The 17,570-nt window shown below is 46.9% G+C and overlaps 1 protein-coding gene across 6 annotated transcripts in view; it reads left to right on the forward strand.

Annotated features, from left to right (window-relative positions):
* The first annotated feature begins 3,638 nt into the window (after positions 1-3,638).
* Positions 3,639-17,570, forward strand: part of SNPH (syntaphilin) — a 45,349-nt gene continuing 31,417 nt past the window's right edge. Inside the window, exons 1-3 of one of the 6 annotated variants that reach the window (XM_027558954.1) lie at positions 3,667-3,799; positions 4,037-4,146; positions 8,758-8,836. The gene's annotated coding sequence lies outside the window, so the exon portion shown is untranslated. Of the gene's footprint in view, positions 3,800-4,036; positions 4,147-7,643; positions 7,733-8,757; positions 8,837-17,570 lie in introns of those variants that run through there. The other 5 variants (XM_027558953.1, XM_027558949.1, XM_027558956.1 and 2 more) reach the window with 5 other exon arrangements.

Consider the following 17,570-nt stretch of genomic DNA (forward strand, 5'->3'; position numbering starts at 1 on the left):
CTAAGTCGCTTCAGTCATGTCCGACTCTGTGCGACCCCATAGACGGCAGCCCACCAGGCTCCTCCGTCCCTGAGATTCTCCATACTTAGAATCAATATTTCACCACCTTGAGCGAAGTATAGAAACTTTGTATCATTTAAGTTCCTTTAGACTTCCTACTTTATATTGTAATCATAATTGTTTTATATATTACATCTATCTACATTGAAAACCCACTAGACAGTGTTATGATGATTTTTGCTTTCAACTGTCAAACATATTTTAAAGAATTCAAGAGGAGAATAGTCTACTAAATTTACCCAAATATTTATCATTCTTATTGTCCTTTTCTTCCTGATGTTCTAACTTTCCTTCTAATATAATTTCCCTTCTGTTTGAAGAATTTTCTTTCACAGTTCTTTTAGAGCAGATCTGCTGAAAATAAATTTTCATTTTTTTTTTTTTTTGAAAATAAATTTTCTTATCTTACCTTTATCTTAGAATGTCTTTATTTTACTTTTATTCCTGATGGATATTTTTGCTGTGTGTAGAATCCTGGTTGACTGCTCTTTTCTCTCAGCAATATAAAATTATTGTTCCATTTTTCTCCTGCTCTTCATGGTTTCAGTTGAGAAATTCACAGTTATTCAAAGCATTATTCCTGTGTAAATAACACACCATTTTTCTCTGATTGCTTGCAAGATTTTTCTTTATTCTTAGTTTTCAGTAGTAACCAGAATTATTATTTTTTTATTATTATCCTTGTAATGATTTAGTTCATCCTCTTTGGGGTTCACCAGAAGGCTGGAGATTGTAGCTTTATTTACTCCACTCTGTTTTCCTGCCTTCTTCCCACAATTGCACCTGCATCTGGACCCAAATGGTGGGAGGAACAGAAAGAGACAAAACACAAATACCAGCAGAGGTTCACACTCTCAGGCCCACAGCTACTCTGACTGGAGAAGTTTTTCCTCCCTCAGAGTTTTAGAGACCTGTGGGTCCCAGATGTCACAGCCACCACTGCAGGATTCCCTAGGACTGGGTCATGAGATAATGAAGAAAAGATTATAAAATAAAAGTAAAATTATTCCCCTCACTCACCTTGAGCATTAGGGGTCTCTTTTCCTAACCCTCAAGTCAGAACTAGGCATCTTCTCTGTGATGATTCCCCAGTTCCAGATTTGGGGCTATCTTGAGACCAGGCTGGGGGATACCAGAGGAAGCAAAATTGGTAAACTCACTAGTCAGTGGTGTGTCAAATTCTATCCTTCTACCCCATTTTGCCTGCTAGTATTTTCAGAATCCTTGAGTAGCTGCTACATGCATTTTATTCAGGTTTATTGTGGCAGTCAGTGGGAGGAATGTGCTTACCCAAAACTGGAACCAGAAATGTTTTGAAAATAAACAAATTTAGTATTTCTCAATTTGTACAAAACAAAAGCAAAACTACTAGTTTCTTTTGAATAATTCATTTTGTGTTTAAAATCCTCATTGCTTACAATTTCTATTGTAACTAAACATTGGCTATCTTCTTCTCAATCACATGCTTTATGTTACTGAGGAGTCTTTGCTAGCTAACACCATCCCAGAGGACAGTAATGTGGATAGAGATCCTCTCTCTTTTGGGGGGTGAAGTTCCTTGTGGATATTTCTGGGAAATGTAGTCTTCTAAGTATCAAGGAAAAAAACATGAGGACAGACAAAAAATATTTTTAAATGAGGGTTTCAGAAATTATCTCCTGATAAACGAACAGTAATTCCATGGCTTCCTTTGGTTTTGCATTAAGTGTAAGTAAGTCACTTATATTATTTAGGTGGGCTTTAGAGCAGATAAAATGTTTCATCAATTAACTTGCTAATTTAGCATCAGGTTTTTGTTTTTTAGACAGCAGGCCTTAATTCACATGGCTTTTTCAACTACAATTTCCTATTCTTACTACAATTGCTCTGCTGTATTTTTCCACAAAGCATAATATAATACGGCCATCTGACAGAAGAATTCATTTTAAATGATGAGGGGAAAAAATAGCCAATGCCAAAAAATGTATAGGCATTTTTTGCGAAATTATATGTACTGTTACAGAATCATGGATTTACCACAAATCAGAGCTACAAAAAAAGATTTAACTCTGAAAAGTAACAGTTCACTTAAAACAATTATTTCTTATTATATATAGTATATAATTGTATATTGTAAATATTAACTATTTCTTACCAGGCCAGTATTGCAGAGTCATGATATGAGGTCAGAGAATTCATTTTACAAATAATTCTCTGGAAAAGTCAGCTTAGGGTGAACTTAGGGTACCAAGTTAAGCCTTGCCAAGAGTAGACAGAGACTTAAGACTTTAGGAATCTTAGAGACTAGGATAACATCTGACCTCATGTTCTATAGAAACTAGGGCTTGGCACAATGCATGCTTACTCTCCATTTACCTAGTCAATATTTATTGAGCATGTGATATGTGTCAGGCATCATCTAAGCAATGGGAATATGGAAAGAGATAAAGTCCCTACCTTCATGGAGTGTACATTCTAGTGGGGGTAATAATGAAAGACTACAAATAGTAAAAATTTAATATGGTGGTGAAATACAGCAAAACTAGGGCAGAGGAAGTGAAGGAAGAGGGAGTCACTATTTTATTTAGGGTGGTCAAGAAAGGCCTGGCTTCCCTGGTGGCTCAGTGGTAAAGAATCCACCTGCCAGTGCAGGAGACAGGTCTGATCCCTGAGTCAGGAAGATGCCCTGAAGAAGGAAATGGCAACCTGCACCAGTATTCTTGCCTAGAAAATCCCATGGACAGAGGATCCTGGCGGGCTATAGTCCATGGGATTGCAAAAGAATTGGTCATGATTTAGCAACTAAACAACAATTGGAAGAACTGAGGGATGGTTTGAGTAAAGGAGTTACTGATCAGATAGTTAGGGCTGGTTCTGAAGGAGGGAGCACCTTCCCATTGCACCCAGATTCCCACACATAGAGAAGATAAGAATCCAGGCCCAGAGAGTGAGTTACTTTATCTAAAGTTACAGGACTAGAAGTGGAAGGACTAGGCAGAGAGTCCAGTTTTCTAGACTTTTCCTACTTGTTTTTTCTCTTCCCTCTGACAGTGGATGGAAGACAGACACAGAGGGGAAGGGTGTATAATGAACACTTATTTTAGGTATTGATTGTTTTTACCTTTCCGTCTTTCTGATGATTCACCATCTTAATACCTCAAAGAAAAACATTTTTTGTTTTCAGATATTTAAGATTCTTACTATCATTTTCCTAAGTAGTCTGAGTACTGTTTGCATTAGATACTCAGAGGTACTCGAGTGAAAATATTCTTCAAGGAATTAGGATCAAATGACTATTTAAGACCACCATGTGACAAGAAGTGAGTTTAGTATCAACATCCCATGTCACAGATGAGAAAACTGAGGCCCAGAGAGGTGACAGGACTCGTCCAGGGTCACACGACCTGTCAGTGAGCCAACATGCTCTGGCCAGGTGCCACCACCGGTTCTAAGTACAGGCGGGTGTGGAAGTGGGAGAGGCCACCCCTATTCGGCGATGCTGGCATCGCCGCTCCCAAAATCTCTTGGAGCAAGATGCTAACTATCTCTTTAAGAAGGAAAGTGAAGACGGGGCGCTTACGCAGCTGCCGGCGAGCCGCCGACTGGCTGGTCCCCTGCATCCACCTCACCCTCCCTGTCCCTCCCTCCCTCCCGGCAGCCCCAGCCCCGGCGAGCACCCAGCTAGCCGCCTCCAGCAGGGGCTCCGGAGAGCAGTTCGGCGGCCTGGGCAGGGCAGCCGAAGCCATGGAAGCCTCCGCAGGTGATGACAGGGACCTCCGGGGACCACCGCCCCAGCGGTGCCGCCGCGGCCCAAATGCCAAGTGCGGGTGGGGGAAGGGGAGGCTCGGGGGAGCAGCCGGAGCGCCCAGCGGTCAGCCAGCCCTCCCGGCTTTTCGGGCTGCGGCGGCCCAGCTGTCAGCGGCTGGGGGACTCGACCGCCCCGGGTCCCCGCCCACGCTCACCCGCCCCTGTCTGTCTGTTTTCCCCACCGCCGCAGGTTGCTGATCTGGGCCAGGCAGCTGCAGCAGCGACTGCAGAGGCACTGCGCCAAGCCGGGCCGGAGCGGTGAGAGCCGCTGGCGGGGCTGCGGAGGGCGAGTGGACTCAGGTGAGGAGGCCTCGGCGGAGCCGGGAGAGGGGCCGCGTGTGCTGCACCGCTGCGGGCTGCGGGCGGGGGCCGCTCGCTGCGGTAGAATCCCTCAGAGGACACCAGCCGCGGAGGGGTTAACAGTGACTCATTCTTACCCTCCCTTCATTTCCCTACACCCTTCTAAGCGCCCCACCACCGCCACCACCTTGAAATTCACCAGTTAGAGGATGCTGGTAGCAACAGAGAAGATGCCCGAAGTGGGCGATTTTAGGGGATTTTAGGGACCACCCCGTTTCTATTTGTCTTCCTGTTCCAGCATTTGGCAAACATTTAAGCCTCTTTCCTTCTTGGAGGAGGAAGGAGCAAGGGTACCTGAGGGTGGGGGGAGAATGGAACCTCAAACCCAGCCCAAGGTCAAGTGTCAATGACTGCTTCCTTCCCTTATTCCCCCCTGAGAAGAATCAAGGCCCTGCGGTAGATCTGGAAAAAAAAGGCCCCTGACCCCTTAGAGTAGGAGCTCTGAGCCTCAGTCTCCCTGGAGCTTCCTTGAGATGTGATAATTTCTCCTTCTGCTCCTCAGCTGGCAGCTGGGCTGTTGGAACACCAACTAGCCAGGGGAGTCCCACATTCCCTCCCTCACCCCTGCAGTCTGAGGAGAGGCCTGTTTCCTCTGCCTTCTCTGTCCATCTGGAGGTGGGATGGGCTGGAGTTGTTTCCCCAAAGAAGGTGATCTCTGCAGGCAGGGTGGGGGAGGGAAGGTGCCAGAGATTGGGGTCTTGATGTCCCTTAGCCTGCTCAGAGGCCCCAAGTAGCCATCTTAAAATCCTTTAGGCGTGGGTGTCTGTCTGCTTGTCTGTTAAATGCAGGAGTTGGATTAGATGGTCTGTTCGATTTTAATATGCCATTCAAGCAGCTCTTACATGTCAGGGGGACATCTCTATTAAAAGCAATCTAGAATTTAAACTTGGGTCTATGAAATAATTGGGGTTTCCTCAGTTGATCTCTTTAAACTCAGGACTTCTCAAGGGAAGCATTGACTGTGTGGGCCTTGTAGAACTGGAGGCGTCAGACAGTCCTGTATTGGCATCTCCATGCCATCACTGGAATGACCTTTGTCAAGCTACTTCCCTCCCCCAAGCTTCAGTTTCCTCATCTGTAAATCTGGGAAGAATTTGTCAGAGGGTTGATGTGAAGACTGAATGAGACCTATATGAAAGCACTGAAAATACTGCCCATGCCTGGCACATAGTAGGTTCTCAGGGATGTGGGACTTGGGAGGTAGACTGGAGGAAGAGGGGAGGAGTGGCTCCTCTTAGTCCTGTGCTTTCTCACCTCCCCACCAGTCTCTTCCACATCCTTATAGATGGTTCCCTGCCAGGGGATAATGTGTGCTGGAGTGGGCTGGGCTGCCAGGCTGAGGGGCCTAGGAAGCAACCAGGAGGTACAAACATTTCCGGTGCAAGGATACTGATATCATTCCAGCAAATGGTGGTCCCAAGGAGGCACATGTAGCCCAGCACTGGGTTTGGAAAATGTTGGCATCAAAGAGCAGAGTCCCTTAGGGAACAGAAGCATCAAAATCTTATGTGCTGACAGGGAGGCAGGGACCAAGCCTTCCTGTTTTCACCTGGATCCCACTCCTGCTTCCTTCCACTCCAGGAGTCTCTCACTAGAATCTCCATGAGATAAGGAGGCCAAGACTTTGGTGTCTGTATTTCCTATTCTTTATCATCCCTCCTGCTGTCCTGTTCAGCCTTACATTCACCCTTTCTCGTTGCGGTTTATTCCACAGATACATTCTGCCTCTTGACAGCATGATAAAGAAGGCTCCCCATAAGGGTAGTGCAGGGCATTTTGCTGCTGCACCATTTGGGCCATAAGAAGTTATTTCCCCAGCTCCACTACATCCCCATTAGTTTGTGAGCTCCTCCCGGCAGAGGCCTGGACTTTTTTCTCTCTCTGTCTTCAACCTCTAGCCCATGGCTAGGCATAAAGCAGGTCCTCAGTAAGTGTTAGATCAACTAAGTTTAAGGAAATTATGTCCCTAAGCCAACTAGGTTAGAGAGAAACTGCGGGAGTGTGTTGACAGTGTAGGGAAAAGCATTGTTAAGTATAGTACTGTGCCAATTGTTGGCTGTCATTATTATTGCTCTTACTATTGCTATTGCCAGTGGCCAACAGTTGTTTCACCTTCTCCCTGAGTCAGGCTTGAAGGAACTAGATGTGCCTTTGGGAGTGATGATGGTGGTTCTGGCTGGTGAAAGATGAGCATAAAGAGAAGAAAATTGGGAAGAGAATGATTCCAGCCTCTTCTTGTATTTCGGGGAAGGAGCAGATAAGGAGAATCAAACAAGTCAAAATGGACAGGTAGCAAAAAATCAGGAGACCCAGGTCCCAGGTCTTGTTCTACTACCACCGCATTGAGTGACCTTGGGCCAATCATAGCTCCTCTCAGGACCTCTAGTTCCCCAGGTATAAAGTGAGAAGACATGATCCTGAAGCTTCCTTCTGCTTCTGACATTTTGTCAAGTGGATTTTGTTGAATAAAAGTAAGACAACTATTATTACTCTGAGTATTATTTATGGAATAGCAGACCATTACCTATTTCAGGTAATCCTTGTAACAGATTATACTGATGTGAAAGTAGAGGAGTCTGAGGCTTAGAGAGAGTGACCTTCCTAAGGCTACAGAGCTCGAAGTGGCAGAACTGTTATCCGACACCTGGTCTATCCGAGTCGAAAGGGTGAGCTTTTGCAAAGGTTTCACTACCTCCGCTTCTAGTCGCTGTGAGGTGTGTGTACACTTGTAACTGTGCCTAGGGCTTTGGAGAAGGGGAAGCTGTGAAGGATTCTTGACAAAAGATCAGGCATTTCTCCAAAGGGACTGTTGCGGGGGAACTTGCTGGGTTGACGAGTGTGTGAGTTAGTGCTGTAAAGTCTTCCTTGCTGCGTGAGCTCGGCTTTGCTGATGAGTGGCCGGTGCCCCTTTACCCAGGAGAACGGCTGGGAGTGAATGACAGTCATGACAGGCACACGTTTTGAGCTCCTCCTAGGTCCTGTGCTCTGTTTTACACAGGTTCACTTACTCTTCAAATAATCCTACTATGTGGGCTTAGACTTTAATCTTACCCATTTTATAAGTGAGGAAGCCAGGGCAGTGAGACAAAGGATCTTGCCCAGAGTTACACAGCTAAGTTGTGGTAGATCCAGAAACAGTTTAGCTGAGAGTTGAAAGAACTGCTTTTAGTCTGAGCCTTCTCACTGACAGCGTGACTTCAGGTTAGCCAGTTTCTCTCTGCATGTCCTAAATGCACTGGACGCCTCTATGACTCTAAAGGGCCTAAATGCTGCCTTGTCCCAGAACAAGAGTGGAGTTTCCTTGTCCGGCTAAACATGGATCAGCCTTTGTTTATTATTTATTTATCAGGCCCTGTTCATGCCTTGGAGAAGGAAATGGCAACCCACTCCAGTGTTCTTGCCTGGAGAATCCCAGAGACGGGAGCCTGGTGGGCTGCCGTCTATGGGATCACACAGAGTTGGACACGACTGAAGTGACTTAGCAGCAGCAGCAGCAGCAGACCAAGCACATAGGATACAGAAAAGAGTAAGAGGCGATCCCTAATTTCAAGAAGCTCACGGCTAATAGAGGAAGACAACTATCTAAGCCTGTGGGTATGGTTGGACTATCTAGGAGCTGTGACAACACTGATGTGGATGTAATGGGACAGGGAGAAAGGGATGGCCTCTTCCTCCTCTCAGGAAGACTTTAGAGAAATGATGCCATTTTCTGCATTAAATTTGTGTATAATAGTAATAATAATAAATGTTCTACCCAGATTAGGATGTTTCCAAGGAGTTTTTGACTCTTGACTGCAGCAACCCAAAAAGTGGCCACAATCTGAGGGACCATCCCAACTCACTCTGTGGCTCAGTTCCAAAGGAGCCATCCATTTGTCTCAGGGGGCCTGGAATCCTCCCTGTCATCAGAGGCCTCTAGAAGCAGGACTCTGAGGCTCCTCTTGGAAAGCCTGTCTAGTGCCTATAACCATCCAGTGGGCTTGGGGACTTCTTCCTCATGTCATTATCCCACCTGTCCAGACCACCCGACACCTGGAGAGGTGAAGGCATTTAGCCAAGATTACTCAGCAAGGCTGGGATCAGAACTCTGGCCTTATGGGGACTGCATTTCTGAGCCATAAGGGTGTCTTTCTACATCTAGGTCACTAGGGACCTAAGGGGCCGTTTTCTTCATTTGATGGGCAGCTCACACCAAGTAGAGGTTTGATGCAGATGATGTGAAGCTAAGGGCCCTTAGAGAGAGGAGGCCTGTGTTCCCAAGCTGCTTTGTACTGCCTGATGAACAGGTATTTATGAAGTGTTTGTCATATGCTAGCACCTCTGTACTGAGGTGCTGAACCAACCGAAAGAGAACACCTGGGAAGCAGCTTGGTACAGTGGAAAGAGCAAGCGCCGAGGGGCCAGGAGACTGACCTCAGCTCTGCCAGGACTCCCTGGGTGGCCTGAGGCAAGGCTCTTTGCTTTTCCACACCTGCAAAATGATAGGCAGAGGTGGTGATCTCTTCAAGCACTGACTGGTTAACAATTCCGCAACACTTTCTTCTGTTCTAGAACCACTTTAAGGGATACAAGAGTGGATATGATACAGATAACTGTAACCTGAGGAAGAATGAGATAAATATAACTAGAGGTATGAACACATGCTCTGTGGGTTTGCTGGAGGGAGAGGGTTTGGGAAAGGCTCAGTTCAAAAGCTACCTCTTCAAAGATAGGATGAGATGCGGATCAAGGTTGGGGGGGGGGGGGCAGTTTGAACCATGAGGAGTAGCAGAAACATGCTTTCATTCTGGACAGGAAGGCTGTATAGCAGAGCAATGGTCCTCAGATTTCAAAGATCAGTATATTTGAGAATCCATCCTAGGTTGGCCAACTTTTTACTCTGCCGAATAAGGACAAATTACACTCGTTCTGTTTACTGTTATAGTCATATATAGAGAAAAAGAACATTTTAATACCTTTATCCCCAAAGTAAGAAGGCTATATTAAATCAGGGAAAAAAATGATTCCTTCAAATCAGATGCATTTTGCTTTATTTAAAAACCCACTACAGGGATTTCCCTAGTGGTCCAGTGATTAAGACTCCAAACTGCCAATGCAAGGGGCCTGGGTTTAATCCCTGGTCAGGGAACAGGCTCTCACATGCCACAACTAAGACCCAGTACAGCCAAATAAATAAAAATAAATACTTTTAAAAGTCTCATTGCATTGTCCATATTTTGCAGCAGACCAGGGAGCTTCCCAGGTGGTGCTAGTAGTAAAGCACCCGCCTGCCAAGGCAGGAGAGAGAAGAGACACAGGTCCAATCCCTGTGTTGGAAAGATCCCCTGGAGGAGGAGGATCCACTCTAGTGTTCTTGCCTGGAGAATCCCATGAACAGAGGAGCATGGCAGGCTACAATCCATAGGGTCACACAGAGTCGGACACAACTTAAGTGACTTTGCACACACTCACTGTCCTTGAGTTTGGCTCTGAAGTCAGGCTGCTTGGGCTCAAATACTGGCCAATTTTTTCTCTAGAGCCTCTGCTTCCTCATCTGTAAAATGGGGACATGACACGTCTATCTACCTCCTAAGGTCACTAGAGGAGGTCCATATGCTATAGTAAAACATGTAAAGGAAGGAACCTCAAACTCTCTTGTCCATTTTGGGCTTTGGAAGATGATAGCAAATTGGAGAGTATTTACTTGAAAGAGGCAGCTGCTAGCCTGCCTGCCACTCCTGCCACGCAAGAATGTGGGTCACATGTTGTCGGATCTTCTCATTTATAAGAAAGAAACCCAGGTATTTCCCTGGCTGTACAATGGTTAGGACTCCATGCTTCCACAGCAGGGGGCATGGATTCGACCCCTGGTCGGGGAACTAAGATTCCACAAGCTGCATGGCCAAAAAATAAATAATTACAATAATAAAAAATAAGACAGAAATCTGAATGTTTGTGACATCTTTTGATTTTTTTTTAATGTGACCAACTAGGCAGCCTTTTAAAATACGCCCATTAAAGTGTGTCTGTATCAGGCCATCAGTCTGTGCTTCCTGATGTACAGTGTTAGATGCCAGACATGTAGTGCTCATAGCTGTTGGCTGAGGATGAGGGCAGAGAAAGGAAATGAAGCTGAGAGTGCAGACCTGGACCAGGGATGCCCTCCCTCTCTTCAAGACAGGGGAACACATTGCTTTGGCCACTTGGATCTTCTGCTTCTGGCCGCCTGCTTCAAAGGCCCAATTTGTGCCCCTTCGCTTCTGGCAGCACTGTCAGGAAGGAGTCTCTAGAGACTGAGGCTTCCAAACCCCTCTGAGCTCCCTGGAACCTGCCAGCCTCCCTTCCACAGGGTCTTTGGAAGCTTGATCAGCAGCCTCAGAAGGGGGAATTTGACTGATGACCAGTGAAGCCGGCACAAAAGCTACCCTTGAGAAGCAGGTGTGAGGAGAGGTGCTGGTATCTCCTCAGCAGGAGGGGCATTTCTTGTTCTCTGGAAGCCACGCTGGTTCTACCACCTCTGCCTGGGTTATGATGAGGTCTGGACAGTAAGTGATCTCTTTTTGACAGCTCTGCCACATAGCCACCCCCAAGGAAAAGCTGGGATCTGATTATGAAGGAAGCCTAGAGTGTTCTCAGAGAGGACCTCCTGATTAGCTGGAGGAACCCCCACTGACGTGCTTTCAAGGCATTCTGGGATTCAGACTAAAACCACTGAGGACAGTTTACATTTTTGTGGCTCCACTTAATCAAATATTCATCAAGCATCTACCGTGGTCAGGCTTTACCCGGGCCACCGTGGGGGAATGCAAAGAAATGTTTCCATTCGTTCATTCAGCCAGTGTGTACAGTGTCCAGTCTATAAGCAGGTACTGATGTTCAGTCCCTCCCACTCAGGGAGATTTTGAGGCTGATAAAGATATATGGATGATACATGGAGCCTGGCTCATAGAGATATTAGTAACAGCTGCCATTGGATTGCGTGCCTTCCGAGTGTTAGATGCTAGGTTGTAGTACCTGCTTTAGAGAGTGGGTATGGGGATTGAATGGAGTCTTCATTTGAAACACTGTGCCTGCCACATGCTGGTGCTCAGTAAAAGGGTAGCTGCTTTACAGTAACCTTGCAAACTGGGCAGATCCAGAAGAAAGGCCAAGACACTTGTTAGAAAAACAAGACGCAAAACAACTCAGTCCCACTTAGCTTATGTTATCCTCATTTTATAGATGAGGACACTGGGGCTCAGAGAGGGGAAGTAGTTTGTTCAGAGCTACTGTGTAACAAGCTGGTCTGTTTGGCATCAGAGCTATGTTCTTTCTTCTAAGCCATATTGCTTAAAAAAAAGTGGTTAATGAATAAAGCAATAAAGCTACTATTCAACAGGTGAGGCAGTGCCACCTGGTGAGGTGGGGCATTTTTATAATTGAGGAAGCTGAGACCAGTGGAAAGAAGGAACTGGCCATACTCGTGTAACCAGAAAGTGGTGGGGTTGGAACCCCAACCCAGGCATGTTGGACATGGCTTCCCACACTGCTGGGATGGAATATGGTCATCAGGTGTGAAGATAGTTGTATGCGGAAACTCAAATTTCAGTCACGTGAGAGATCTTGGGCTTCCACATACCCTGAAGGGCAGTCCCCAGATCAGCACTTACAGGTGCCAGCCAGGGAGGACAATTTAGGCTCAGTTCAATCAAGGAAAAACATGCTAAACTGAAAAACCATCTAGCAATGAAGCAGTATATTTTGAGAGCTAGTTTCTCATCTCTAGGCTGCTCCCATAGGTCTTGATGTTCTAGAAGGAATTCTTGCAATGTGATGGGATGTGGAATGGCGATGCTCAATAGTCTTGTAATCTAGAGGGTCGGGAATTCTAGCATAGGACTGGTCACAGGTGATACAAGCAGTGAGTGCTACTGGCGTCCCCAAGATAAAGGGTAACCGTAGGCTGGGGCTATCTGGGAACGCTTCCTAGTGGGAGGAACTAGAGCAGGATCTGAAGGGTTGGGGAAAGGGAGAGGAGTAGGACTGGGTAAGCTGAGCAAGTCCTAGGGTGGTGAGCCCACCAGTCTAGCTGGGCTGTAGGGTTAGTACCTCTCAGCGAAGGGCAGTCCCCTGTTCTCCAGAGCTTTTTTAAATGGTAGAAATGGCACAGGGAATCCTGGGTCTTTCCCAAAGCCTCATTAGGAGGCTAGTTTGGCACCACATCCCCCTCTTCCCTCCAAGCCACTGCTCCTCTCTTCATTGTACCATTCACCTCCTTCCATCCTCCCTTTCGGAGGTGGCAGACTTCAGACATTGAGCTCTCCTGGGAGACAGGTGTGCCAAATGTGGCCTCTGCAGTGAGGCGAAGCCTAGGGCGCTGACCAAGATCACCTTCCTCTCATTTGGGGCACAGAGCTGAAGCCGACCTGGGCCTCCTAGGGGCTACTTGCTGCTCAGGGTGAGCTCTGGCTTCAGAGTCAGGCCTGGCTCATCTCCAGTTCTGCTGCTTGTCAGCCTGAGACCGCAGACAAATTGTCTTACTCCCCACCCTCCCCTCCCAGCCCCCACCCCTGGGCCATGTTCTCATCTACCAAAGAGGGATCGATCATTCATGCCTGAGAGGAGAGGATGATCTGCCAAAAGGGCATGGCACATGGCAGATGGCCCCACAAATGCGCCTCCTTTCTATGGCCTCAATTGCTTCTCTCCCTGCTGGGTCCCAACCCTTGTCCCTGCGAATGATAAGAGGCACAGGGATGTGTGACATGGCCTATCCTCATACCGCTCTTCAAGGAAAGTATTATTATAAAAGAGGAAGTCGAGTCACAGGGAATTGAAGCGACTTGTCTTTTGTATGTGGCTGAGCTACCAAATAACCAATTCCTGAGCCCACTTCTCCCCATTCCTTTTTCTCCCTTTGCTTTTTCATTCTCTTTTCTCTCCCTGTTTCTGCTCCTTTGGGCCTGTGGGTATCCATTCCTCTCTCCTCAGCCCTTAGCTGGGCTCTTCCGAGCAAGATTACCAGCCCTGGGGCTGATTGGAATGAGCCAGCCTAAGAGCTAACGAAGGGTATTTTGCTGCTTCAGAAATGTCTGTAAGGGGCCCTTGGTCAAATTCTATCCCAGTCAGCAGTATTCCCTCCACGGGCCCCTCCTTTCTACCTCCTTTACTTAAATTCACCCTGAAATTTTCTTCCCATCACCACTGCTATCTCCCCATGTTCCCATCTGTCTTAAGGCCCAGTTCATGTGCCATCTTTCAGGAGTCCCTATTCGTCAGCTCCTTCCCGGAGCCCAGGCTCCTAGTCACCAAGCCTAGCTCTGTGAGCTCAGAGGACGGAGAGCTCCTGACCCTCCACGCCCTCCCATTTCCTGCACTACAGAGAGCAGCCCCCAGTACCCAGGGCCCGGCCTAGAGCTGTAGGACTACTTGAGCCAACTCCCTGGCTTGTGGCTGCCTTCTAAAAACAGGGGGTGGGTAGGCTCCATGCCTAGGAGAGGATGGGCCTCAGAGTTGTTAGGACTAGCAGGAGATGGCTGTTGTGAGGAATCTCAGAGGCTAGCCTTCCAGTGAAGGAGCCCAGGATCCAAGTCTGGACAGCATCAGATCCCTCACCCTGCTCTCTGAGTGGTCAGCTGAGAGCACGGACTTTGGAGCTGGACAAGTTGGACTGCCACCTTGGTCTTGATCGTGGACTTACTTTGTGACTGTGGGAAAGTCACTTGATTTCTCTGACCCTTTTGTTTCCTCAGTAGTAAAAATGGGCTTCATAGTCATAATTCCAGCCTCATGGGAGCAAAGCTGGGTAGAGAATTAAACTAGATTAGAAATCCCATGTGTGTAAAGCCCACAGCACGGGGTTTAGCACACAGTAGGTGCTTAATAAATGCTAGTACCCTTACACCCAGTTAGAAGGAAAGAACTTTATAACTTCTCTAGTTTTCCAAAGATCTGATACATCTTCGGTTGGTAGTGAGGTCCCTTCTCACTGGTGGTATTCAAACAGTCTAGGTGACTGCAGAACAGGACTGTTATTCAGAGAAATGGTGCTTCGATCAGCATCATTGGAAGTTGGGCTTTGAAATCTTCACATTCTTTCTTGTCCTTAAGTTCTGTGATTCTGTGAAGACGTTGACTCAGATCTCCTTAGTCAATTATGAGAAACAGTTGGGGTTTGGCTTGAATGTCTGCTTAGCACAGATAAAAGACAAAAATCTGCTGGAGTTATGAGCTAATTGAAGGCTTTCTCCCAAGAAATGACGAGGCTAGAAACAAAATCAGGTCTAAGAAGAAGAGTTCTCACACACCCTATGAAGGGAACCCGGCTGGGATGTTTAGGGTATGAGGCTAAATGTGTAGGCTGACTTTTGGGAAGGCTACACCATGGTCGATAGCGTGAACTGCCCAGAGCAAGGCCTGTGCTTGATTTGCCTCTGAATCCCCAGTGCCCAGTGCAAGCCAGGCATACAGGAAGTACTCTGGACAAGTAATGAGCGAATGGCAAATAGCCTTGATGTTTTTTGCAGATGGAATCTCTTGAGTTTAGAGACTCTTAGAACTTCCTAGAGGCCACATGGTGGTTTCCTACTCAGTGCATGGACGTCCGTGCATCTGTGTCCATGTCTGTGCATGTGCCAGGCTTCCAAGAAAGACCCCTCCTGCTTGCTGCTGCCCTGCCGTCTTCTCTTTCTCTGGCCTCTTCCCCTCCTTCCAGCTCTTGATGTATACATCAAGCTGCACCTACTTAGAAGTGTGACTTTTAACGTGGGATGTGACCCATGAAACTATCACCACCATTAAGATAATTAACACATCCATCAACCCCCAAAGTTTCCTCTTGCACCGTTATAGTAATTCCTTCCTCTCATACCTCCCTCTCCATTCCCCTCCCCAGGCAACCACTGATCCGCTTTCTGTCACTTTAAATTACTTTGCATTTTCTAGAATTTTATATCAATGGAACCATATAGCGTATACTTTTTTTGATTGGGGCAGAGGGTCTGGCTTCTTGCACCTGGCCTGATTATTTAGAGATTCACGTTGTTGTGTTTATCAATAGTGTATTCCTTTTTACTTCTGAGTAGTACTCCACTGTGTGTAAGGGTAAACCATGATTTGCTTTTCCCTTTGTTTGTTGATGGACATTTTGGTTTTTTTCTAGTTTCTTGCTATTACAAATAAAGCTACTGTGAACATTTGTGTATAAGTCTTTGTGTGGATATACCTTCTTATTCTCTGGGGTAAATACCTAGGAGGGAAGTGGAATGGCTAGGTCCTTTAGTAAATGCATATTTAAGTTAAAACTGTCCAAGTGTTTCCAAAGTGGTTGTGCCATTTTACATTCCCAGCAGCATGTATGAGAGTTCTGGTTTCTTCACATCCTCAAAGCACTGAGTATGATCAGTCTTTTTATCATTAATCATCCAATAGGTTGTATAGCGGTGTCTCCTTATGGCTTTAATTTGCATTCTCCTAATGACTGATGATGTTGATCATCTTTTTGTGTGCTTATTTGCCATCTCTATATCTTTGGTGAATTATTTGTTCAAAAATTTTTCCAACTTTTAAATATTTAACCGTTTGGCTGTCTTACTATTATTGAGTTGTAAGAGTTCTTTATGCATTCTTGATACAAGTTCCTCATCAAATATATATTTTGCAACCATTTTCTCCTAACCTCTGTCTTGCCCCAGAGGGCCCTCTGGGAGTTTCAGACTTAATGCGTGTGTGTACGTGTGTGTGTAAGAGAGAGAAACTAGCTTCCTGGGAGACTCTAGCTTCTGAATTCAATCCTTCTCTACTAGCATGTGGAATCACAGGACAGACCTAGAAGTACTTCCTAACCTAACCTCAACAACTTCATTTTGCAAACAGGGGGCCTGAGTCCCTGAGACCATGGGGTGTGGTGTTAGAGCCCACACAGACCTCTGATCTCTAGAGGAAGAGGGCCCAGGCTGGAGGTCTTGATGTCTTGATTCCTGTGACCCCAGAGAGGCAGGTCACCTCTTTGCACCTCCCTCACTTGTCTGTTCTATGGGCACAACTGTGCCTTCCTGTGGATGAGAGGCTGGTGCAGAGCTATCTCCCTGACCATCCCAACTCCAAGGACAAGGAGTGTGTCAGCACCACCTGTTGCCACAAAAGGCTTTCAGGAGACAGAGGAGGAGGCGCCATGAATTCTTTAAGGAAGGCCAGGTTGGAGTTGCATGGGCTAGAACAGTGCAGGGCAAATTTCTCTGCTTTGCTCTGGGCATGTGAAGCCTGAATCAGGACATCATTATCTCTTCTGCCAGTGCCCTTTTGAAGCTCTCCAGCAGATACATGCTGTGTGTGTGTGTGTAGGCTTAGAAACCCTCAAAAGATGGAAGATAGTGATCCATAGCTGATGTGTGTTAACAGCCCATGTCTTATTGGTGTAACAAGTGCTCCAAAAGTCAGAGGTTACAGTTCGGCCACCATGGCTGAGCTGTGAACACTGTCTTCTGTGGAGCCACACACAGACATCTGTACTTGAATTCATCCTGGAAGATAAGCAGGTGGAAGAAGCTTGGAAGGGCGCTCTAGGTGGAGGGCACTGCACATGTCAGAGCATGGTGAATCCACAGGATGAATCAGTGAGAGTGAAGATGCTTGGGAAGGTGTGATGGGAGGTGAGGCCGACGACAAGGAAGGCAGAGGCCAGGTGGTCACACAGTTCCATGAGGTTGGGGTGTTTCCTCCATTTATAGATGGGGACACTGAGGTACCAGCTCAAGAGAGGGGCACCCTCAGGTCTGTGAGTCAGTGGCAGAGCTGAGTGTCCAGGTTCCCAGTTCCATGCTCTCTCTCCTGTGCTGGGCTGTGTCCCAGGACAGATGGATGATGACACTCCCTCAGGGCCCATTCCCGGTGCCTGCATTGACTATGTGGGGTTCTTAGGCCCTGATCACCTGGTTGGCTGCCCCACTTCCTTCAGCTGGTGTCCGCTAGGCCTTGATTCTGAACACAGTCCTGTTCCTGGCACCTGGGAGACTCTGAGCCACTGAAGGCGTGATGCCCACTTCTCTTTTGGCCCTCACAGGCTAAACAACAGCTAGCCTGACTCTAGCCAGGATGTTACTGCTCACAGTGCACAGGCCAGAACTGCCACCGCCACTCTGGACACTTGTATGTTTTAACTGGGTGGATAGCTCCCCCAAACAAAAATAGGGTTCTGTTATTAAGGGAAGAGGGGAGAGGAACATCGGATGGGCAGTGATGAGTGCCCATCACCCCCACCTATCCAGAGGCCTGGGCATCATCACGGTTCTTCCCTCTCTTTGGTTTGCCCATCTCTTCCAAGCCCTGTTGTCCCCATAAATTTCTCTCAAAGCCATCTTTGCTTCTCTCACCTCCTCTCCTTTTCTCCCGTCTTCCATCTCCCGGTG

Source organism: Bos indicus x Bos taurus, chromosome 13, assembly GCF_003369695.1.
Source record: "Bos indicus x Bos taurus breed Angus x Brahman F1 hybrid chromosome 13, Bos_hybrid_MaternalHap_v2.0, whole genome shotgun sequence".
In the NCBI taxonomy this organism is placed as follows: domain Eukaryota; kingdom Metazoa; phylum Chordata; class Mammalia; order Artiodactyla; family Bovidae; genus Bos; species Bos indicus x Bos taurus.